The sequence below is a fragment of the Aythya fuligula genome, chromosome 4 (genome assembly GCF_009819795.1).
Source record: "Aythya fuligula isolate bAytFul2 chromosome 4, bAytFul2.pri, whole genome shotgun sequence".
Classification (NCBI taxonomy): domain Eukaryota; kingdom Metazoa; phylum Chordata; class Aves; order Anseriformes; family Anatidae; genus Aythya; species Aythya fuligula.
Genome location: NC_045562.1, coordinates 65,764,680 through 65,790,688, shown reverse-complemented (window position 1 = coordinate 65,790,688; position 26,009 = coordinate 65,764,680). Strand labels below are relative to the sequence as shown.

The 26,009-nt window shown below is 40.1% G+C and overlaps 1 protein-coding gene across 5 annotated transcripts in view; it reads left to right on the top strand.

Moving 5' to 3' along the window:
- Positions 1 to 2,856: 2,856 nt before the first annotated feature.
- AFAP1 (actin filament associated protein 1) overlaps positions 2,857 to 26,009 on the top strand; it is a 115,127-nt gene continuing 91,974 nt past the window's right edge. For all 5 annotated transcript variants that reach the window (XM_032186692.1, XM_032186689.1, XM_032186691.1 and 2 more), the window contains exon 1: positions 2,857 to 2,899. The gene's annotated coding sequence lies outside the window, so the exon portion shown is untranslated. The remainder of the gene's footprint in view (positions 2,900 to 26,009) is intronic.

Sequence of the window (26,009 nt, the reverse complement as noted above, 5' to 3'; positions counted from 1 at the left end):
CTATGATTCTTTTTATTGATTTTAGTTATTTATTTATTTTTGTGATAACCAGTACTAAGAATGGTAAGAAGTTTACAGGAAGATAAGGGTATCAAGGCTTCACCAAATATTGCCTAAAGCTTCCAAAGACTATTCCTATGTTAATGAAGTTACCCTTGATAGACTAGCAATTTATTGTGAATTATTGAGAACAAAGATGGTATTTGGAACATGACATGGATGTTTGTTATTACCAGTAACTTGTCATTTTCGTAACTTAAAACTAGAAGGCACTTTTCAAACATGGAGGACATATGTTTCAAATGGGAGGATTTGTACCAATTTACCTTGTAGAGCTTTGTGTTAGAAGATGATTAGTTTAAGAATTTTATTGGGTGCAAGGTATGACGTACAGTTACTGTGAACCACAGGTTTCCTATTAATGAAGTGACTTCAGCTTCCATGCAAGAAACTCCTTAGTAATCAATTGATTTATTCTGATCGTGTTGTGTTTGAGGTGAGTTATATGCTGTTCCTTTTAATTGTATAGAATAGATTTTGTGTTTAAATAGTATCATTAAAGACTCATGGGAAAGAAATTCACTGAATCTCTACAGCCTGTTTTGCAGCTGAGGTAGCTCACAAAATGCACATGGCCAAATTCAGAATTGGAGGGAAAAATGGCATTTAAAAATGATGGATTGTGGAAACCAGTAATTCAAATGAGAAAAAGTTCTTTTGAGCTCTTCAGCTTTAAAGGGAGTTTGTCTCCAAGAGGAATGGTTTGTGCTGGCTGGTGTTCATCTCCATGAGAAACGTCCCACCCTTTAGTCCCGATGGAGTTACCACCAGAAGGCATGAAGTCCTTACCAGTCTCTCCAACAGCCTAAGGACAAGCACCTTGTTATCTCATTCTCTCACCCAGCATAGGGCATAAAGTGCTTGTTGTCTTGTCTGTGTTGTTGCAGAGCTTTTAAGTCTCTGAATCCACTCTGGAAAGGCTGCAGAAATTACCACTGGAAATTTGATTTGTTTTGTTGCCAGAGCTGGGACACTAACTAGTAATTAATCTCATAACAGCTTCATAACATCTTCTAGACATTTATTTGGAAGAAATATTCTGCAGTACGGCTAGCCCCAGGCACCCTGCTTACAGACTGCAGAGAGGCCGCACAACTTAGGCAGAGGCTGAGCATTGAAATGTTACTTAATGTAATGTGTGCATTAAAATTCATCTGTCCAGAGGCAGCAAAGCCAGCACATCCTAGAAGTGCTTGCTGCAATTGTACGAGTCAGTGGTACTCTGCATGGATTACACTGCATGTGCCAGAGCAGCCAAGAGCTGTTCTGACTTTTCCAGCAAACTGTTTTGGACTGTTCTTGTTAGCTCTCACATTTTGCAGATCCTGATACTAATCAAGTAGCTCTGTGACAGCAATAGCTGAGAGCATTTGAACTGTGGAGAAGAGGAGCTACGGTTTAATTTTTCAAGGCCGACAGAACCCTTTAATATTGCCAGAAAAATCACTGCTTCTAAGTACTCCAGACCCCCTTCCTGCCAGCTCCCAACAGGCATAATGCAAAAAGGCAGGTAGGAGCAGGCTGCTGTTGCTGCTGGAAGAGCTCATCCTGGCAGCAGTTCCTTCCCTGCCCATATCCAAAGGCATGCAAGGAAGGGAGCAGCTGGAAGGGAGATTGAGGCTTGATAAATTGTCCTGACAAGGTGGGGCCATGAAGTAGGCACTCCTGTTTTAGGCCACAGAGAGCTCATCCATTTCCTAGCTGGTCAAGCACTGTAAATGCTGAATAAATAGAACTTTCCCTGGTCTAACCTGTTACTTTGGTTATCACCCAATTGAAATGACTGAGGATGATAAAAATGGACAGCAAACCGTATCAAGTTTGGTGAGATCAAACTGAGTTTTGTTCACCAAATGTAAAGACTTAATGAGCTGTATACTCACAGATGAGCTACATCCTGGTACATACATGTAAGTGTGAACTTGCATATAGTATGCTGCAAAAATACTTGTTGCAAGAGAACATTTGTGTAGCCAACTGTTACAGCTGAAGAAGAGCTAAAAATATCCTAACACCCAGTGGACTAAAAATGAAGAAACTGATGCTCCTGCTTTAGCTACGTTTCTGTGGCTTCAGTTTACCAATTTCTTTATGGAAAGAGAAGAAAATAAAAATGTGAATTTATCAAAGCTGCAACATCTTTACCCACCATGGCACTGTGCACAGGTTCAGCCCGCAGCCTTGTCAAAAATCGAAATCTGCTTTAAGCTCTCTGAGGGAACTTTCAATACAAACTTTAATCAATACAACCAGCCTCACCTTGTGCTTTTGCCTCACCTCTCTCTTGTGCCAAAAGTAGATGGTTTTAAATCAGCGTTGGCGCTGAGTGATTTTACACCATTTTAAACAAAAGGGCTTAAATCTTGGCTTTAGACAGATGGCAACGTGCTCGGTGTGCCCCGCGGCCGACAGCCGGAGCAGAGCATCACCCGGCCGGCACCAGGACCAGGACCAGGGAAGGGAAAGGACCGAGCTGTGGCGCTTTCCCGGGAGCTGGGGGCAGCCTCCATCCCCCAGGGGGCGAGCAGCCTGGCAGCGGGGCTGCCTGGGGCTGCCCTGCCCGGGGCGTACTGCGCCCCGCTCCCCTTACAATGGGGCCAACCGCGCACCTGCCCCCCCTCCCTAAATCCCGTACCGGGGGCCTTTGTTCCGCTGGCTCCTCCCCGGCCCTGTCCCCTCCCTTGTCCCCCACTCTCCTCCTTCTCCTCCTCCTCCTCCTCCTCCTTCTCCCGCTCCCGCCCCGGCGCGGCGCTGGCTGCGCTCCGCGGGGCTGCGCCCGCCCCCGGTGCTGCGCGGAGCCCGCTTTGTGCCGGCAGCCGCGGCGAGGACGGCTCGCAAGGTAGGACGGCTCCTGCTGCCCCCGGGAAGCAGCCCCCTGCCCAGCTCCGTGGGCTGGGAGGGATGGAGGGAGGGGAAGGGCTGGGCACAGAAAGGGGCTTTTTTATTTTATTTTTTTTCTGCCGAGGCTCCGCTGCTCCGGGCTCATTGCTAGCAGGCAAAGCAGTGGGCTTGCTGGGAGCTTTTCCAGCCCAGGGGCGAGGAAAAAGACGTGAAGTCTCGGTCGTTTTCTTGGCCGGGCGGGAGAAAAGCACGGGAAAGGCTGCGAGCCCGAGCATCAAGCGGAGGCTGCGTCCCCTCGGCCCCAGCACCGCCGCGCCGTGCGGTGCTCGCTCGGGCTCTGAAGGGGCAAAAAACCCGGCTGAGATCCCCCGGAACCAAACCCTCCTCCTGCCGTCCCAGAAACTCGCACCCCTGTCCCAGGGAAAGGCACCAGCCTGGCTGCCGGGGGAGCCCGGCGCAGGCGGGCTGCTGCTTTGTACAGCTGCGAGTTGCATTATTTTCTGCCTTTTAGGGTGGGAAGAGGTGGTCTCTCTGCAGACTTTGCCACTCGAACCCATTTCATCGTAGTGGGGAGATTGCATCATGTTACAGTCCTGGATTCAGTAAGGGCAAAGGCGAAAAGAACCGTCCTTCCAGATCTATCCCATTGGCTTCACCATCTGACCCCCTCCTTTTTATTTCCTGTTTAACAGAAAGGTTAAAACTAAAAAGCAGCGTGTGATTGGTAGAAGGCTATTCAGTTCGCAGCGACGTATTTTGATTTCTTCCACTGAGAGTTTTTTTGGAAACTCGATTTTCACTGTGTCAGTTCTGTCTGTGTATAGGGAGGGAGGCATGGAAGAAACCTGCCAAAGATTTAGCCAGTAGGAAAATAATGGGCGGCAAAAGAGAGAGCCAGATAAACAGCCAAAAGCAGACATTGCTTTATAAACTATGAGTTTTGGAGTCAACGGAATTGGTGCATTCAGGCAGGCAGCCCTCAGAAAGCAAGGCGTTCACCTGCCCACAAACACCATATGGATGAATGGATGCACTCTTCTGAAAGGCAAGACAAGACAAATGTCAGGAAAAGTGTTTAGCTAATCTCCCCTCTGGATCCTCTGTGAACAGTTTGACGCAACAAACACTTGCTGTGTTTGTGCCTGTTTTATATGTCGTACCTGTGCAATGACTGATCTTTTAAGCTGAGGTCTTCCTATTATTTTATCAGCTTTCTTGCTTTGAGAAAGATCTAATTCAGTATCATACAGCAATTCAAAGCTTCCTCGGCTGATAGGCTTTGCTGTTCTTTGTGCAGTTCTTTGTTTTGTTCCAGGGGAGGAAAAATGTCACAGCACAGACTGGGTTGGCTCTCAGAGGTATTTTCTTTCCATAAGTGGGGTGTCTCACCCTCGCAGGTGCTCTGTGGCTGTGGGCTCCAGGTGTTTCAGGGCCACATTTTTCTTGTATAAAAATGGAAGTATTATGAAGGGATTCTCCTCTGTTTCCCTGGGAAGGGCTGGGGCAGAGGGACAAGGGAACAGCCTGGCAGCCAGATGGATCCATCCATCAGCGCTCTCCTATATGGGCACTTTGTGCCCTTCAGTCATCCCTTATGCCTCCTGGTGGTTTCCACAGGAAGAGCTGCACAATTGCTTTCTCCTCTTGAACAATTCCTGTTTCCTTGTGGAAATGGGGTGGAACAGAACCGAATCCTGTATTAGAGCTGAAGGGAAAGCAATCCTGTCTTTCTAGGGCTATAGGGCACCAGATGAGGCTAAGAAGCATTTGAAATGAATTCTGAAAAAAAAAAAAAAAAAAAAGAAAAAAAAAAAGCATCTACGGATTTCTTTGTGTGCCTGAATACCCAGTGATTGTAGTGACAAGTCTGCATGCAGAACAATGAGCAGACATGCACTGCCTTTGGTGATACACGGAACTGTTTGGTGTTTCCCAGGAAATATGTCAGCAAAACTCAAAGTGGTGTGTGATGCTCCTGGTTCTCAGGTAGATCTATAGATAAGGGTATTTGGAAGGTCTTTGGGGTCAAAATCACAGTGTTTCTTGAAGCAGTGACAGCAAAAAGGGGTAAAATACAGACATTTAAATAGGTCAGCCATTCAGATGACTTTACAATTTTTCAACCTGTGTGAAGCATTTTTTTATTTTCATCTCCTGCAGCTTTCAAAATTGAAGAGAGATTTTCAGAGACATCAAAAACATTTGCAAGTGTCAGTGCAATCTCAGTGAAGCCAGGCTGTGTTTGATACACATGTGACTAATGGTGCTGCTCCTTTCAGTGGTGCAAAGGGAGCCTTCTGTAAGGTCACAACAGGAATTGTCTTGCCCAGCTGCTCACTGCAGACTTCCTTGAGACATTGCCTCAGGACAAAGAGCCAGCATTTCAGGGCTGCTTTATGCAATCTGGAGTCAGTCAATTTAATTTCCGTCCGTTTTCAAAAGTTTCATATCTGATACCTCAGTCAATGAGAGTACGGGTAAGCAAGGGCCCGCTTGGTTAACTGCATTGTTCAAAGCTGTGCTCTTTGTGTGGCGTGGATGCAGCGAGGATGTGCTTTGTGTTCATCTGCAGGAGATCTCTGCCTGGCTGAAGTGGCAGTGGTGGGATGCAAGGACTTAGCTTCCAAACTCCCAAACAGTTTAGTTAACTCTGTGATACTGTGGTTTTAGTCACAGTAAAGCCTACTGTGTCAAGTCCTTGAAAAATTCATGCATCCTGCAGTTGTGCAGTTCAACTTGTTTTACATGTGAATGACACCTAGCTTGTGGTATGGCCCTGGATTTCCACTGATTCATCAGTTTGTTGGCAAATACCACGTCTCATTTGGCTCAGGAACTTTTGTCTGGGCAGGGCAGGTGAGAGTTTTACACAATCAGTTGATAATATTCCAGGTTAATATATCCCAATACAAAATTTTACAGCATTACTGTGAACCAGGACTGAAAAAAATGAGTCCTGAATGTGCTCCTAAGTCTTCCTTAATAGTTACGTATTCAAATTTTGGAGGAATTAGTTTTTCTGCTATTAGTTTTTCTATCCTAAGTTGGTCTTAGAGAAAAAGTAAGTTTTTAATATCATACCAGATGTCTTTCTGTAGAGTGTCTGCATAAAGCAATACAGAGAATTGTCCATCAACACTATGAGGCAGTAGGATAATATGTAGCTGTGATCACATGGCAGTGATGTACATGGCTGTCAGACAGCACCTACCCATGCACGTATACCTGAAGGTCTGGTATTTTTACTGCATATACAATGGTACAGATTTAGAAGAGCTCATTGCTCTTACTCTCTGATTAAAAGTTAACTCTGGACTCTCCAGGTCATGAAACATGTGCTGAAGTTAGCAGTGCTAATGGATACCATTGCAGGACCATAATGAGGGTTAGTATAGAAAGGAGGGTATCTTATAGCAGATGACATTTTTTTTTTTTCACATATGGCAAGAAATGAAGTCCTACATGGCAGAAGAACAGAGTTGTCCGCCTTCCATTATCCCATGCTACCTTGACAGAAAGTTGCTCACAACATACATTGTGTAGTGAGATTTGGCTGTTCAAGCTGCTGAGCACCCTGAACACACAACACTGTCAAAGTGAGCTAATGGGCATCATTTCCCCTAAAGTAGCCCTGGGAGATCACCCTAGGCTGTGAAAAGGATGAGTCAATATCTGCTGTAAGTTTCACAGCTGTCCATCAAGAAATCTAGGAAAGAAATTCCTAAGAGGATGTTTTATAAATCTGCTTTTGTATAGGTGCGGTGGTATCTTAAAAGTCAATGCCATATGCATGTCAGTAAAATAAGCAGAACTGCATAGGACTGTTTTCTCTAAATATCTTTCCTAAACTGAAAAATAAATAAGCATTTTAAAAATCAGTACGTTATTCATTTCATGGTAACATAGTGGTGGGAGGTTTTTTAGTATCTGGGGTTTTCTGCTGCCAGCATCTCTCTGCTACCATGTATTTTTGAGTGGTAATAACTATCTTACTGTAGGACAGATGTTGGTAATGTCCTTGTTGTGCCAAAATGTTTATGAGTACAAAATGCTGAATAATAATATGTCCATCCATTGATAATAAGTACCATAAAAGAGTGCACAAGGGATCTCAGATTTAATCCGTAATCTAGTTGATGTCTCAAAGACTTTTAACCCCCAAAGGTTTTAACCCTTAAGAAGTACAGCACTTTGTATATGTGAGGTAATTGCCATGAGTTGCACTGAATATATATTATTCATTAGGGGACTGCCATTATATCATGTTTGTGAATTCCCCAAAGTCTCTTATCACTTTCCTAACCACATCTAAACACTTAGGGAAAACAAGATTTTGGTGTCCTTCTACTCGACTGACTGATGTTCTGGCTCAATGAATTTAGCCTGTGCTGGTAGCCACTTCTAATGAGCATGCTGGCTTGGTTCATCTAAAATAAACAGACTCTGGGAAATTAGCTTAATTCATGTGAATTATCAGGGACAGCACTCTTTCTCAAAGAACATGGAGTATTATGTTATCTCAGATTTGCAGAGAAGCAAATAGTAAAAACTCTTTAATATGCTGCTTTCATGCAAACTATTATAATGAACTGTCTTCCAATCTATTAAAGCTCAATATTTGACCAGTTGTTGTGGGTGTTTTTTATTTTTTTCTTCATTCAAGTATGTTTAAGTATCTTTTTCAAACTTACGTGGTCTCTGAATGGTTGCATATGCTTGTGGAGTTGCTGCTGTCCAAACAGGGAACAGAAGATATGGAAAGGTAAGGAAGGAATTTCCACATTATTAGCAATTAGCAGACCCAGATTTTATTGTGTTCAGTGTTTCTTACCAGGAGCAGCTGCAAACAGAGAATTACAGCATGACCTTCACTGCATTTCCTAGTGCAGTCATCAATCAGATCTGGCACGAGCTTTATCGCGTCTGTCAGTGTGGCTCATGAGCCACATGCTGTCTAGTCTGGGGGGAAAACAAACAAACAATGGGAGCTACTGTAGGTTTCGTTTGAAATAAAACAAACACGAGTGAGCTTTTCCCATGTATGCCAGCTTTGTAGACAGACTTCATTTTTTACCATGTGCCATTGGTCTGATTAATAAAATACGATGTCTGGAAAGCAGTGAAAGAGACTCACACTAAGCCTCGGTGTCCTTAAGACACTACTCACAAACCAGGGCATCCTCAGCCTTTCGCAGTCATTGTTCTCATTTTGTGCTAATCCTGAGTGTTACTTTTACCAAGGAGTTAATGCAGTTAGATTATTTTAGGTAGTTTCTGCATACATAAGCGTTAGGGAAGGAAGAAGGGTTTTGAGCCTTGTTGATTCTTGGATGAAATAATGCAGCTCTGCCAAACGAAGCAGTTTGTTGGCTTTGGTGGGAACTTGTGTGCCTTCACAGGTTTTTCTGGGGCTTGCATTTGGAGGCAAGTTTATTATGATGGCTCAAGTCAGCTTGTGAGCTGCAACATCAAGCTTTCAAACTTGCAAAGCATTATTCACACCATATAAGTGCTTTGTTTGTTTGCTTTGTGTTTGTTTGTTTGTTTTTCCCTACCGGCCTTGGTCTGCATTTAGAGTTGTATTGCAGTTCAGAACAATTTGTGTTCTTAGATCGCTGCTACAATCCCATGCCTTTTTCAAGTCCCTTTGCTCTCCTTTTCGTGCGAGCTGCAGGAAGTGCAACCTTCTCGCCATCTTTCTGAGGGCTTGGCACAGCAGCAGGTTGTCACTTCGTGCTTTGCTTCCAGTTAGATGGCAGAGCAAGGAGCAATTGGACAGGCAGATGTGCTAGTGTGCAGTCATAACTTCCTTGGTGAGCCTATGCTCGTGTGTATATACAGATGAACATTGAGAGAAAGAGTGTGTATGTATAGGTGATACGTATTACAACTGCAATTGTCACAGGTTTTTTGAGAGAAATGGCTCATTACTAATATATATTTACTGTTGTTTCAGTACCAACTATATTGAGGCTCTGAACTGGAAACTGGTGATGTTGCTGGCCAGAGTGGGGTATAATCTATAATTCATTTGGGGTTTTAACCAGTTGGTTCTTGGCAGAAGCAACATTTGTACCAGGTTTGGGCGAGGAATCTGGAAATGCCATAAACAACATACAATAGCAGGTGCAAGGAAAGCACTCAGTAAATGCAGAGCAGCGTTAGGCAGCCAAGGGGAAGGGTCCTGAGGTGTTCTTGGGTGGTGTTGGATGGTGCTGCTAGCTGCTGAGTGCACGTGGTGCCACCCTCACTGCCAAGCCAGCATCACTCATGGGTCTTAGCCCAGCTCCTGTGCCCAGGCTCAGGACAGGGCCTTGGCAGAGGAGTTGTGGGAGATGAAAGCAATCAGCAGGGTGCACAGCAGCAGGAGGTTGAGGTAGAAAGGGGAAGCTGCTAGCCAAATCAGAGCCAAGCCCTGTGTCATCATTCGGGTGCTCCTGCTTTGTGTGCTCCAAGCTGGCCGCTTGGCCCTGGCACAGACTGAACAAAAAGGCATCCTTTATTAAAACAGGCAGGATGGGCCACAGTGGGGAGATGATAGAATAGCAGGAGCTGAAAACAAAATAGAGAATGTAAGAGGCAAAGTCATTAGGTAAGGAGAAGTAGGGCTGTTAAGTGTTACCGAGACTGGGATGGCTAAGAGCTGAGCTACAGAGGAGCCACTCTGATGCTGCCGCTGGGGCTTAGCATAGATCAGACTGAAAGAAATTTCCCTTGTATGGAATTTATGTATGGTATGGAATTTATTTTTATAAGTCAAGTCTGTGATAGGGAATAGAGTTAAATACTCACTGGACGTTGTAGCTGGCTGTAGGAGATACAGGCAGAGGAAAAAAAAATACATTTAAATGTAAAAACAAACCAAACAAAAAAAAAGGGGGGGGGGGACAACACAACTTTTAAATATTTAGAGTTATCCAGTTTTCAGCTTTATCAAAATGTATTATCAAAGAATACCCTCTGGAATGAAAAGGCTGAGGAGCCTCTGTGAATATACAGAGCTCTTCTCACCCCATCCCTCCATCTGTACCATGTGTTTTCAATTAATTAGGCCCATGAAAAACTGCAAGTCCTCTTGGACAGGAGATGATAGGTGCATGGTGGGTCCTTCAGGAAGAACCAGGAGAGCTGGAAGGAGGTAGAGGCTAGGTCAGGCCACAGCATTTTGTTTTGAGCTTAACAGGAATGAAATCCACCCTGAAGTGTCTTGGGGAAGATTCTGGATGAGGGCCAGTGTGAATAATGCTGAGCGCAGTTGGGTGGGACCCCACCTGGTTACAAAAACAACCATATTTCCAAGGTTAGTTAGTTCTGCTGGGAAGGGGAAAAAAAAAAAAAGAATATTTAATAAGTACAGTTTTATCTGTAAGGAAAAACCCAGTTGGAGATCTTAAAAAAAACACATACATACACATAAAAAAGCAAAAAACCTAAGTCTGGCACTTCAGAAATTAATGAAAGCAAGCCCCTAAATATACAAACAACTGAAATCACACAGCAAAATCCTCAGATAAGCAAAACAAGTGTCCTCCAGGGAAAAGAAGTGCTGTTCCCTCTCTGGGAAAGTTTGTCTGTTCCTGTGGCTTGTGAACTTTTCATCTTTTCTGGGACTTTCTGCTGTCCTTGGTTCACTTTTTGCAGTTCCTTTGTCTCCTGCACTTCTTTCCCAAGAGCTCTGAGAAGTGTTGCTGCAAACACTCAGCTCTAAGTCAGTGAATCACCGCATCTGATGTCGGTGAGATCAGTGCGTTGGGTTGTATGCGTGTTTATGTTGCTTTGCTGAACGGGAGCTCAAGCAAACACCAGTCAGCCGGGCTGGTGGGTACCTGGCCACCTGGCACCGACTTTTCTGTCCCCCAAATTAGCTGTCCTACCAATCTCTGCTCCTGCAGCTGTGAGCCAGCCTGAGATAACTTCCAACAGTGCCGATCTGGATTAGACCTTGTCCAGCAAGCCAAAAAGACACAACAGGTAATTTTAACCTGACTCAGGGTCCAATTAGTCTCCTGGTAACTGCTGTTCCCGTCTGTCTGTCTGCCATGACTGAGCCTCATATCCACTCAATGCAGCCATTTCCTTCACATCCCTTTGGATGTTCTCCCTTATTATTGTTTACAAAGCACTTAGTCTAGATTTTGCATATGTGGAAAGACTAGCTGAGAGCTGTTACCCCGTTGACCTCATCGTCTCCAGATCTCTCATTTTTCTTTCCTTTTGCTTATAGTCCAACTATGTGACTTTTGAAAGCAATTTGAGTGTAAAGAGCAGCTACCCTGAAGGCTTCCCTCTAAACAGTAGCTCTCTGTACAGCCTAAAGGCAATTATGTGTATGCGCACGGGGCCCATGTGCTGCCTCCTCAAAGAACAGCTAAAATCCTGATTATATTGCAAGGAAAGCAAAAGCTGTCTTGAAGGGTATGATTTGGGGGGTTTTAAGGGATTGTAGTGATTTTGGGGGATCTTCAGCCCTCCTCTTCTTCTGTGTCACAGTAATATCATTTTAAGTATTACAGGACTAGCTCTGCTGTAATTGCATTTTCTGTTTTTTGGTCAGCACAAGCATAGATGTGCTCCAAGGACTAGGGCTCCAAGATCTAACTGCAAACTCAGATTGCCCTCAAGTTTATTGTACTTTATGAGAGCAAAGGGTAAAATCAGTCTTTGAGACTTGGGGTCATTTGGGATAGGTTTCCTGACATACCAGCCCTTGCAAAAAAACAGCTGTTCCAAGGTTGTCATTCTGCCAGCCTTAAAGAAAAACAGTCAAACAAAGAAAAAATACCCTGCCAAATAGGGATTAGACCTTAGCATGGCTTGAGTGTGCTTTAAGTAGTCTCAGTCTTTGCATTCACACTCATTAAGTTCCTCTCCCCTTCAGGGAGCTGACTTGGAAGCAGTATTTATGAACGAGTCTGGCCCTCTCCCTGCTCATCACTGGAGGGAAGGACTGCTTCCTACTGAGGTCTAAGTGCTTTTCTCTGTGAGTCACGATCTGGTCTACCCAGAGGAAGACCTAATTGTAAAAACCTGAAAGTACAGATATGTGAAACGAAGGTGCACACCTTGCCTTGGTGTGATTGCGGAGCTGTTCTCGACCAGAGATAACAGAGCAGGAACGGGAACTCACCTGAGATATAGCCTGAGCTATACAAAGAAGTCTGTGTCCTTCTAGTAAGTTGTCATTAGGGACCTACAGAGCACCTACTTAGAGCAGCTCTTTACATGTTAATAACTCATCAAAAATTAATGACTTCATGAGATGGAATGGGGATTAGGAACAGGAAATGGCAGATATTCAGGGTGCAGTGGGAAGGAGAGAAGTAGGTTGGTTTCCTTGAAGGCTTGAAACAAATGCCTAGCAAAGTTGTGAGGATTTTGGCATGCTATTTATCATCAGCCTCTCATCAGCCCCACTACTGACTCAACACTCACGAGATTTCAGTACAAAACCCTAATCAAACTACATTTTAATGAAGTGTATAGGAGGGTAAGAAGCATGTAAGAGTCCTATAGCATCTCTTCCTGCTATAGTCACCTCTCTTTTACAAGTTTTTATCTTAACTCCTGAAATTCAAATGAGTTTAGGAACACTTCTAAAAGCTGGGATAAACAAGCATTTATTTACTTTACTTGGGAAACAATTTATTTAATAAAGGTGGATGTTATATCTACAACACCATTTGTCGCACTACTTTTGAACTGCAGTTAATTAGAGTCCAGCTCACCTTGCCCTTCTGTCAAGCAATGTGTGGAGAAAAACATCTCACCTGCTGTCTTACAGCCCTGTTCTCCTTACATGAGCAGTATCACATAATTCAATATTATTTGCTATTAAAATCATAGACTAGCAAGCCAGTCAAGAAGAGCCATGTGAGTTATCTCACTGAAATGAGACATGCTGGGCCTCTCCACACATACATGTGTGTTTTTTCTTTGATTGTATTCACAGTGCCTGTCTCCATAGCAGTCTGCCAAAATAATCCTTCCCCTGTTCAGTTCAGCTCTACCCATTGCAATGAAGCCACTAAAATTATGCATACAGTTCTTGAAGGCTCTTGTCAGCTCCAAGAAGGGTGGGACAAAGTGTGGCTCTGTGTGTATCTTAGCACTTCACAGTGTGTACTCAATAATAACTTTGGTGTTTCAGAAAGGTATAAAATAATTGTAGGCAACTGTGCCTGTGTGATAACAGATTCTGTTAGAGTATAACTACATGAAAGCAGACAAACGGCATTACAAGAAGTTTTTTCCTTGGATTGGAAAAATAGCTATTACTGGCATAATTTTTCAAAATTGTAATTATTGGATACTTTCTGAAAATGTGAAATTTCTTTTGTTGTTGTTTCTTTATTAAATTGAGAATTTCCTCCCAGTGAGATTTTTTGTTAAATTTGAAAATCATGAGGAAATAGATACTCCACATTCACCAGTGGAAGTTGTCCAAAAGCAGAAGGGGAAAATGCCATTTCAAACTGTTAAGAACAAAATGATAAAAGCCACCTGAAAAAATAAATGTTCAGTGGTTACAAATTTCTCATTTGAAGTGCATTTTCTTTTGGAATTTTAAGCAATTAGTTATACTGTAGAACATCTACATTTTATGCTGTAGTAAACCTACAACATTTAATAATTTACTCAGTCTTTAATTCAGAGTCGTAATCAGAGTGATGATTCGTTCTTGTGCTTAAAAAATAGTAATATAGTAATTTTTTAAATTACTATATTAATATTTGTTATAAATTTATAAATTTAATTTTAATATAATTTTATATATTTTTTTTTATAAAATTGTTTTTTTTTTTTTTTTTTTTTAAATAGTATCCATATCTACAATAAGTCACTCTCCCTGGTCCCCTTCCCTACCTGTAGGAAGTGAATTTTTGTCATTGACTAATAATCAGAGGATCAGTGACTTAGGACCCAATAATAGGACTGCTGGAAAATCACTGAATGCCAGCAGAGTGTGAATTTTCATTTTCTGCTGCCTTTGAATTTTCATTGAATTTTCAAAGAATTTTCATTGTCTTGCTTTACATTCAGCTTGTCTGATGGCTTGCTACTAGTATTAAAGATTACTAGAAGCTGTACTTTTGAGGATACCATTATTTTCCTTTCTTTATCTGATCACACCATGGAATTATGTCACTAAATTAAAATTCTGGTGGTGGTAGGCTGTGTGTCCTCAATGATTAAAAGTGTCATCAGCATAAAATCGTGTGTGCTTTAATTTAAGGATCAGAAAGTTGCATCCCATCTGTTCCAAGTGTGAGAGCTAAGAAATGGCATTATTAAGCTAGTTAAACAACTGTAAAATGTATATGAACATTTGCAAAGGGATTGATTTATGCAATTTTGTGTTGCCAGAGCCTCTTCATCTTCCTTTTTTTTTTTTTTTTTTTTTTTTTCCTGCCTTCTTCATATGTGCACCAATTTTCAGACTCTTTCAAGGGAAGAGTTGTGTATTTTTCCTGTATACTGTATAAGATAAGTAATCAGTAATGTGTCACCTTTCTTTTGCTGTGTTGTTATTGTAGGATTTTTGCAAAGGTACTTGTTAGGTCAGATTACTATCAGTTTTTCAGGTTGAAAATTGAAACTTCTGAAGGGAAAATTTAAAATGGTGTATTGACTGTGACTCATAGCTACTTGTCCAAGCATATTTTCAAATGATAATCTATCAGCATCTACTCACATAGGATACTCTACAATGTAGGTTGAGCTTGATCTAACTGTGTTGTCCAAAGATGATAAAACTCCTGCTGGATTTGGAAAATGTTAAAAAGATTCATCTCCACAGTGAAACCAATGCTTGTAAATATCCTACCCCAGAATAATCATCATTATTATGTATATTTACCTTGTTCTCAAACAAAAGTCTGCCCTATATGCCTGTTTGCCTTATCCTCTGTATAACTGTCTGATAATTGTCTGTCATATATATACGTATGTGTATATATATATATATATATATACACATACGTATATATATACATATGTATGTTTTGTTTTGCCTTGCCTTACTCTGTATTTGAAGGAGACCTGCATCTGTTGTGAAATTTCATGTGATAAGAGATTATGGAATCAGGATCCTGACAAATTGCTTTAGAAGATAAAGGATGAGAAAGTTCCCTATTGTAAGAAACGTGACCAAGGTGCTCCAGCACGGTAATTTTCAGTCCCTCCATGCAGAGACTTGTCAGTGGGAATTTGTTTGGGTCTGATTTTATTTATTTATTTATTTTTAATCAAAACGCCATAGGCAGAAATTATTTAGGAGATTTAATTTCAGATTATTTTCAACCACTGTCCTTCAGGGACAGCATGTGACTTGACATGTGCCAGGTCTGCAACCAAAGACAAAGTGAAGCAGAGGGCAAGCAACTTGGATATTGATCAAAGAATGATTTCAAACAGTAACAGAGAGGGAGACTTGTGAAATAAATGCATTGATGTTTATCATCGGATGTAGAAGAGTAGTAATGGGATATAGAACTGTGTTATTCACTGGACTGTGGGATCTGAAGAGGATGACTGATTGATGGAGCTGAATTTGTACTGAAAAGCAAAGCAACTGAGTGCAGTGTAAGTCCCTGCTTATCTGTGGCACTTGAGGTAGTATATGTGACATCTGTTCAAATGATTTAACTTACTGTTGTGGTGGCTGTTGCATAGGTTGTTCTTGATGCTCAGGAGACAGCAGTGCTTTATTTCCCTCCTTCTCCCTTCCCTTGGAACAGTAGGATGAAACCTCTGCTGTGATCCTGAACATGACAAAAAAGGGCTCTCAATGTTACCAAGTAGTATGTACTTCAGAAAACTTAAGTCTAGATATTTGTCTCATTTCTATTCCCTGTAAAACTGGTTGAGCACAGGTAAAAGATGTCATAAAGATGGTAAGTAATATTAGCACTATTAAATATGCATGTGAAAATAACGTGGCTGTATTTAAACAGCTGTCTTACAATCTTTAAAGTGCTGTCTCATTACAGTAGAGCTATTTTTCACTTTCTCTTTAGTAAATATGGAATCGGATTTTCAAATTAAATGCCCGTGAAAACCTATAGGCACTTACAGTGGGATCCATCCTGCCAGACCTGAGACATACACAGGAGAGCAGGTCTGTAGCTGAACTTGCTCCCTGTAGACTCCCTTTATGATCATTGGATGGAGATTTGCTTCTTGAGGATGTAATTAATCTGTTCTGTTCTATATGTCTATATTAGGAAGCCTAAACTTCTCCATTGACTGTACAGTGAGCCTAGGGCAACTAGCTCAAATACAGATGACTGCATTGTAAGTGTTGGCATTTAGTCAGAGGAATGTCACCTCTGAAATTCAAATGACCTGTCTCCCTACTTTCAACCATGTAAAATGAGTAATTCTTCTAAAGTTAAATAATTTATTTAGGAGTTTTAAAACAAGATGACAACTCTGGATTTGCATAGATAGTTTTTGTTTGTTTGTTTGGTTGGTTGGTTTGTACTCTCAATTTAGGCTTCTGTGGCACTTAGAAAAAAGTTTGTCACAATGTATTTGTATGGCTGCTTAAAGGCTTTGAACAATCAGAGGACTAAATAAAAACATCCTTGAAAAGAGGTTTGAAATGCAGGAATGATAACAGAGACAGATTTCTGGAAAATGAGCTTTATGGTATAAAATTCTTAGCTGTGTATTTCTGAGAATTGCTGTTTAATTTTTGTTCTCTGTTTTACGAGAAATTTGCCACAATGCTCTCATAGAAGATTGTATACCAAATGTTGGTTCATTCAGTTGTGAGATTTTTATTTATACTGCTGTGCTCCATGTCTCACTAAATAAAATGTCTTGTGTTTTGGTGACCAAGGTTCTCAGGATTAAATAGATCAAAAATAATGAGTTTTATTACTACTGCTAAGACTTAAAATAAAACAAACAAACAAAAAAAAGTGTGCTGTCATATTACAGGAAAAAAAATATTCTGAAGCCAGAAAAAGTGAGAAAGAAGCTAATTGTATTGTGCCTTGGTAGCAATCACTTGAAAGTACATGGGAAACTATAGCTAGAATTTGGGAAAATTTTGTTGCTTGTGTATTTAGAAAAAGTGCACATCATAGGCAATGATTTCAAGAAAACATATTGCTTTAGGGAACAACATGTTAATCAATTTAAACATGAACCCTACATCTGAGTAATGTCAGGGATTCAGGATTTTGCAAGGAAGTCCAAGGAGAACCAGTAGTTGAATTTATTGTCAGAGCCTGTGTTGTATTAGCATACTTCAGATCTGGATATAGAAATACAGGCATAAATACAGTGAATGGCTTTCTTTAACAGAAATTCACATATGAAGTATTATATTGCAAGCTGATCTCCATAAAGGCTGAATTAATCAAACTTTTATTTGTTTGGTTTTCAATTGTATGTCTAATATATTACATATTATGTATTTCATATTTTGAAAATATTTATGTATAATATATTTTTCTCAGGAAATTTAGTAGAGCAATAATTTTCATAGAATTTAGCAAGGAGATTTCTGTGGAAGTGTCTGTCTGGAAGTGCTATTTCTGTACCCCACCTGTAAACATGCAGTAGTACTCAAATGACTCCAACAGGAGATGAACACCTATGAAGATAGGGTTTTGCATCCAAGAACCAGTCCAACAACATCCTTTACACGTGTGAGTGTTTTCATTTAAGCCAATGGGAAAATTCAGAGGCTGTTTATGTGCCAGAAGGTCAAATAAAACAGAAAGATGCAGAGGGCCTTGTGAAGCTCCTTCGTACTGGGGTGAACTTCACCCTTAAGTCAGACAGTGTACACAATCCTATGTTCACTGTTTCTTTTCCTGTTGACATTTGTTTACTTGTATCAGTCCTTGTCTGCCTTTCTGTTGTTGCTGAAGTGTTAAAAATAGTTCAAAGACTTAAAAATAGTTTAAATTATCTTTGTAAAGAATGTAGTCTTCATCATTATTTCAGGCTGAATAATTGCTACCTAGCTACATCTTGCTTATGTTACCTTCTGTGGGTGACATCCCGTTATTGTTCAAAACATGACAATTGCTGTACTGTTTTAACTAAATCATTTTTGTTCAAGGAAAAAGATAAGTTAAATATTGTTAGGAGCTGGAGAGGTAAAGCATTTGTTAGAAAGTGCTATTCATAAACACATCACATTCACTCAAGTGTAGACCACCACATGGTTGCTGTTTAGTTTAGGCGAGCATGCATTTATACATTCTTTACAAAGGCTTATGATACACTGAGCAGCTGGAGTTCATGTTAACGTTATGTATTAACCACAAAGACAAGATAGAGCTAAGTGAGGGCATCAAGTCTTAGTAGATGTTTGTAGTCTTTCTCCAAAACTGTATCCAGATCCTTAGCAAAACACCACAAGTTGCTACAAGTAGCTTTGGTAGAAAGAGATCTATTGAAGATATTCATACCACTCTCCTTGCCCTGTTATCCAGAGAACTGCTGATATCTGTTAAAGATCAAGATGCAGCAGACTTAAAGGACTGAGCAGGGATTAAGAGTTTAAGTGCAAGGAACAATCTTCTGGAGATGCCTAGCTTTTACTGCTGGCTTTGATTTGGAAGAAAGTGGTTTGTAACTACAACCATACAGTGTATAGCTGTTTATACCTTTTTAGCTCGTTAAGATGTTAATAAATACTAACTTGGATAGGATTTCTTGGCTGAAAACTAGTCATATAGTCATCTCCCAGAGAAGGTAATGAAGTTTGACCTCATAAATCTGGTAAAGGGTACTGCAAAAAGTACACTGCAAAGTGTGCTCCAAAAAGTGTAAATCTGAAATAAAATCCTATATTATTCAATAAACCTAAATCAAGACAGCACCAACAGCACAGGCTTTCAGTTTCCAAAAGGCAGAAGCATCTAAATTATTTTTCTTCAAGCAGCCTCATTTGTTGACTGCAGAAATGTTTGTGGAGAATTGGTGCCAGCTTCTTATCAGATGACTAGCTGGTGCCCATCACTTCTTCTCCTATGTTGCTATGCCACTATCAATATCTTACAGACTGTGTGCATATATAAATATGTAAGTATATATAAATGTATGCAAACTTAATACATAGTGACAGCACCCCTTTTGTGAGGAGAGAGGAGGGAAGCATCATCATGGGTTGTTTCCTTGGATATCATTGTTGATTTGGTCAAGCATATCCAGCCTACTGACAGCTGGTCCTCTTTGCTATGTAAAATGTAACACTCCTTTTCATTCACTCATTTCTTGCACTGTGGAGGTCTGCAGCAGGGATTGGTGACTGTTGTATGTGTTGTTGCTACAGTCTTGTGCCTTTACTGAAGAACCACTGTACCCCAGGAGCTCCTCATGGGTCAATGGAGGATGGCTGAGAAGGCATGCTGTTGAATGACACTCAAATCTATGTCTGCCCTCACAATGTTCTGCTTCATCCTTGGCATTGAGATTCTTCTTCACTTAGGCAAACCTGCCTCTTTTTCATGAGTCCATGGTGGAGATGCGGGATTTTCCTGTAGAAACAAGAGCACTAAGGAAATACAGATAGTATTTCCAGTTTATTAATTTTTGTACCTTACATCAGAGGAAAGACACAGTTACTTGTGTTACGAACAGCTGGTCTTATATATAAATTAATGTATGTGTAGTCTCTTGCATGCAGTCTGTGTGCATGTATGCTGTGTAACAGACATCCATACATAAGCTACTAGAAATACAATATCCTAACCTGTTGCAGTGGAATTATGATGAGCAAATTCTTCCTATCATTTCAGATGTTTCCATTTTCTCATCTATTGGAAACACCAAAGCTTTACTCCTGGTACACTCAAGGGTTTCTTTTTGTTTGCTTATCTTTTATTTTTTTAATTTTATTTTTTCCCTCATGTACTGCATTCATTTTCCATGGTACGCTTGTAGATTTCAAAACCTTGCCAGGAGGTACTTTAAGAATTGCTGACTTCTCCTTGTTGTTACATGTCAGCACAAATCAAAGTGTATGTCAGTTTTTTGTTTTTTTTTTTTTTTCCAATAAATAGCTTTATTAAATTCCTCTTATGGTGTAGAAATGTGTGTTTATTCCATATTGATATTACTGTTTCTGTAAGGGTTGAATAATATTGTTGAATCATACTTCTAGGAAAAGAATAATGTAGAAGGAACTGTACTGTATTCAATTTCATCTGGAGAATAACATTCTGAGAGTTAAAATACATCAAAACTTACACAAGTCTCCTTGAAATGAAAGATTTGAATAACTGTGTACATTGCCCTATAATAACATTTGCTTATTCAGTTTCAGTCTCTTCTGTTTAATTATCAGTGAGAACCACAAAATAAAAGAGGTAAAATGGAAATGGTGGGTGTGGTAACCCAATGCTTCATTATTTTATACATATTTTTTATATATATATGTGTGTGTGTGTATAAATCTCTACTGATGTTGTATTTGTTGACTGTAATACGAATTTCAGAAGGGAAAACAAACAATCTCCCTAATGTAAAACAAGAAATACTACTAGACTGTTTAATTCTCATAGAGATGTTCAGAATGAACTTTACTATTCTTTGCATGGTTGCTTTGTAGTCCTTAAAAGCACAGAGCTGCATTGTTATCACAGCAGCTAATGCTTTCCACAGAGATGCAGGATAACACTCGTGTTTGGAATGCACTGCCTCAGGGAGGAGAAAGTTAAATGTGAGCCTACTTGCAGCTATTGCTTTCATTTGAAAATAATTACAACTTTTAGGCTATTGGTGACATTGCTTCCAGTATTTTCAGCAGTTTATAGTGCCTAAGTGTATGTCACATATAAGGATACACACAAATATTTGGCATATGTCTTTAATAAGTAACATCTTTTACCTTCAGGTGTTTTGTTACAGTATGGTCTATCCAGCCCAAAATTTCTGTGTCCAAGTCACTTCAAGAAGCTGAGTATACTTGCTTCAGTAGTCCTTTACTGCATAATAAAACCATTCTTATTCTTGCTTCCACATAGCTACTGAGTCCGACATGTAAACAAATAAAACCCCACAGGAATAAGAACTGTGCGTGAGAAGTGATTCTCTGAGGACCTTGGGGTGAAATGCAGCCTTCCTGCCATGCCCCAGAGTGCAAGATGGAGATGTTTTCTCCCTCTACTCACATCCTGATAGTTGTGTGTCCATCCACAGCAACATGAAGAAAGTCACGTATATACAAATATTAGCGTATGTATACACATGCGTTTAGGACTAGACCATCTGCAGAAGTCCCTTCCAACATTAACCATTGTGTGATATCTATGCTAGAGATGGTGGTTTCACAGCAGCTTTAAATCTAAATATAGGCTGCCATTAAAAGAGTCGATCAACTCTTGCCCCCTGTTCTTTGCTGCTTGCTTTTGACCTGTGTGGGTACTAGTGATCCTGTGGACATGTGGTAAGCTGGGTCTGTGCCCTGGAAATGAGGGATAAGAGAGGAGATCAGCCCCTCTCAGCAGCAGCCCAGACATAGGGTAACTTAAAGTTTTTGTAAAACCACAGCTTGCTGGGAAGGCAGGGGGAAAAAAAAAAAAAAAAAAGAAAAAAAAAGGCAGAAATAACCATCTCATCTGAAATACAAACATATTTGCACACTTGTACGTGCTTCTTTGATTCATACAGACTGAGTTGAAAGTCATCTCAATATCTAAGAAAGTGACTCTCAGTATCTCAGAAGGTGACTCTATTTTCACAGTGGGGAAGACAAACAAACAAATAAAAACAAAACAAAAAAACACTGATAACTGGTTTTATGCAGAAAATCTGGTCTGAACTAAGGATTGCAAGTTCTCTTACTAGGAAATAGTTAAGCTGAAAGTACCCATAAGAATCTTGGAAGGGGAGAAGAGAAGAGAACATCAATGGGAGGGTTGTTTTATTATTTATGTACAATTATACATCATTTTCTCACAGAGTTATGTTGTTTATCTGATGTCAATCTAAAGACAAGCGGATTAATACCTTTTATATTTAAACTGTTAGCAATGTCTAAATTAACCTTTTTCTGACTTTTCTGGTTGTGTTATTTGGATAATATGTTACAACTAATGTCTAAATAACTGTTATCCCATTTACAAGTATCAGATTGATTTCTTAAGAACTTGATTTCTTCCTACTTACACAGCACTCTGCATAAAAAAAAAAAATCTAAATAATTAATGAGAAACACTTATTTTCTGTGAAAATGATATCATGTCATAAAGCTAGAAGCAAAGAAGAGGGTCTTAGGCGAAGATCAGTTACTTGAAGTTCTGCACAGACTTCCTTACTAGTGAACCTTTCAAATCGTACTTGATGAAGAGCTATAGTGTACCTTTCAAGGCCAACTGAATTTAGTACTACTTGTGTGTGGCTTAACTACCTGAAATGCTGTGGCATTTAAATTCTGACCAAAAGTGGGGACCTTTTACATTAATATGACTTTTTCAGCTGCAAAGGCTCATCAGCTGAAATAAGACCTGGTAGAGCTTCCAAGTATGGGGAAGAGGGACAACAGTATTCCTGGCAACTGTACCAAGGTATGTTCAAGCCCTGAGAGATCCATGTCATTCTTTTGAGCTGAGCTGATTTTGAATGGCATGTATAGGATTACATCCTGTAAATATTTTGCACTTTACCCTCTTGCTTGAACTTTTGGAACAATTCTGGACAGACTGAAAGGAGCCTATAACCTATTATCTCTATGTTATAATAAGGCTTTGTCCTGTGTCCACTTATTTGCAACCTATTAATCTGTTAGAATAGCACATCAGTATTTCCTCATCATAGCCTTTTTTCTTTTTTTTTTTTTTTTTTATGATGAACAGATAAGGTCAGTTGCGTTATGTATGTATTACTACTGTTAATACTTTAGACAGATGCAGGCTGCTCCTCTGATTAAAATGATTAAAACAATACCAGGAGGTGATAGATTATATATTATTATTTCCCCGAGTGCTGACCTTATTACTCTTCAAACATTCCATAAGCAGAAAAATAGCAAGGATCCTCAATACAAGTCCAGGATGAAGGCTGTTCTTGGACTCCTAAGTACCTGTATTATCTATTGTACCATGCAGTTCCACCTCTTTTCATCATTATGCTTCTCATAAAACTGACTAACACTGTGAAGGAGTCTTCTCCAAATTCTGGGCATGTGGGAAGGGGTCTCTCAACCCAGAGTAAAGCCAGGTTAGGAAATTTGGTTCCCAGTTGTCAGCTGGGGACTTTACAGCTCTTTTGTTATCTTGTCTCATGCCCAGATGACAAGAAGGTTTATTGGTCCAGGGAATCAGGATGAGTTTTCCCCACTCATGTTTCCTCTTTGGTATGGTGAATTTGGTGATGAAACCCTGAAGACATTTTCGGTGATGCTTATACAGGGGCTGGAGGCCAGTATCATTATAAAATGTCTACACTGTGCCTCCTTTCTCTTCTTTTTTTTAAGTAACAAAAGTAAAAATCAATTTTACCTTTCATTTTGTTGCATTACCTACAGTAAAAATAAAACAGCTGTATGCTCTGTGAGATCTGTAGTTGTGACGGCCAGATGTCAGCCAAGTCTGATGGACTGTTGTCATACAGTTGCCAGAAAAAACACACAAACATTTTACAGGGAGTGTCATCTGGAAGAGATGTGAAATTGTCTCCCTGCTCCAAACAACCTAGAGGAGGTCTCAACAAGAGCAGCATATAATATAGGGTGTTGTTTATCAAGAATAGCAATAGTGCGGACTGTTGGAAATGTTTCAGGAAAAAGTAACAGAAATTATCAGAGGGCTGGAAAATGCAGCCTGTGAGAGATTGGTGGTGAGACTTGGATTGTTTAGCTAAGAGAAAACTGAGGAGAGGCATGACAGCAGTCTCCAAATGCGTTAAGACCTCTACAAAGAGAAACGGAGTATGTTCCCCATATCTCTTGTGGATAGGACCAGAAAAAATGGAGCTTAAACCACAGCAAAGGAGATTGATATTACACGTAAGAACCACTTTTCTTATGTTAACAATGGCTGATGTTTGGGCTAGATTGCCAGTGGAGGTCAAACGATGGACAGACATCTATCAGCAGCGAGGTGGGTAAAGCTGAGCTCACCTTGGATGAGAATGATGAACATCACTCCCTCAGTGTTTCTTTTAGCCATATCCTTGGATTGAGCAAGAATTATTTATGCTGTGTGTGTGTGTTCTCATATTTTTCTAACCCTCTCCCACCCAAATGATTGTTTTTTTCCTCTGTCTTTTACTATGGCTTTCCTCAGACTAATACTTAGTCTTGAAAAAGTAAACATCATAAAGAACATTTTTCATGAGGCTAGCTTGGACTTCCTGGCTGCTCTCTTTAGACAATGACCTGACAGCTTCTGTTTCTCCATCTTAAGTAGAATATGATGCTAATACAGTAACCAATGCAAAATGATTTTGCCTCATTGGAGGAAGCGTTAACTGCCAAATACTATAGCTTCACTTTCATTTCTTTAGTTCTGTCTTCTCTGATCAGTTTCATATTCACACAAAGCTTTTCCATATAACTTTATATTTGGAAATACTTTTTTCCTTTTTTTTTTTTGTGTTGAAATTGAATTCTGCAATTTTTAGTAGAACTGACATTTTTTTATTATTATTATTATTTTTAACTTTGATAACAGCTGTAGGACTAGTTGCTTTGTGACCTCCTCTGTCCAGCAGCACTTTCTTTGCTCTCTCCCCTGTTTGTGTCTGAAATGGAGCTGGTGTCAGTTCAAAGACAAGGCCAGTGGCCTACCGGGGCATGCATACTGTTGACTTCTTTCAGTTTTTAGGGGATGGCATTTCTCATTCCCTGATGAAAGCAGCTCATTGGGGTCAACCCACTACTATGCTCATCCCTATGAGATGCAACCACTGATAGATGTTATTTGCAAAAGACAGTCCCCACAGAGTAATTGATATTATTAAAACTTGACTTTTTGGAGGAAAATATCTTAATTGAGCTTTTAAAGGAGTGAATGTTGAAGAAGATCTGACTGAGGGCGTATCTCCTTCTAGTGCTTTGGGGTGTCCTTGCTTCCCCCTGCATCTGTTGTCTCTTCCTGCTTTTTCTGATTGCTCTTGCTTTAGAAGCAGCTTTAGTAGAAGTATTGTGAAGATACCATTTCTAAGAAAACATGGTCAACAAATTTTGCTGAGAGAGGTTGTGGATGCCCCATCCCTGGAAGTGCTAAAGATCAGGCTGGATGGGGCTTTGAGCAACCTGGTTTAGTGGGAGGTGTCCCTTCCTATGACAATGTTCTTTAACGTCCCTTCCAACCTAAACCATTCCATGATTCTATGAATACCTAGCTTTCTCTTCCTTGTGCACATCCAGTTATCTTGTTACAGTATAGCAGTGATATCTGTGTTTTTCCCACTCTGGTATAACTTGAAAATTTTCATTGACATTTATGATTCAGTTACTTTTGGCAGACATTGATTCTCTACATTAGACCCCTACACTTGTATAAACAGGACTGGCTTCAAGCTGTGTTAAATATAATCACTTAGCTACAAAAACAGAAAACAGATATAATGATGAAGATTAAGATTCCACTTTTTTATAAACATTTTGGGCTGAAAACAATGGTTTGGAGTAGCAGTCACACCCTGCTCACAGGTATTTTCCTCATTAAGTTTTTTACCTCTTACATCTTTCCCTATTGTCGTCTGCTTTCTTTCTGCTAAAGTACATTTTTTCTACTCTAAAATCCACAGAAACAGAGTCTGCCGAAATCACATCTTAAACACGCAGAGACACATGACAACAGGAAATATAAAGCAAAACCTGAAATATGACACCACATAGGGAAAGGAATATTGAATATTAATTGAAATCCTGGCTTTCCTTGAGCTGCTGCCTAGAAGTGGCTTGATAGTGGCATAAAACACTAAAAATGTGGAAGGGACACAATCAGCAAAACCATCCAAAGAGTACTTTTGCTTTATTTTGATGTTTGTCTGTTAATGTTTATTCTATGGTATGAGTGAAATAAGAAAAAAAAAAAAAAGTAAAAAAAAAATCAGTGTGCTGGGAAAAAAAAAGAAAAAGAAAAAGAAAAAGGTTTTAGCAGTGAGACAGAAAAGATTACAGTTTTTATTTTTAA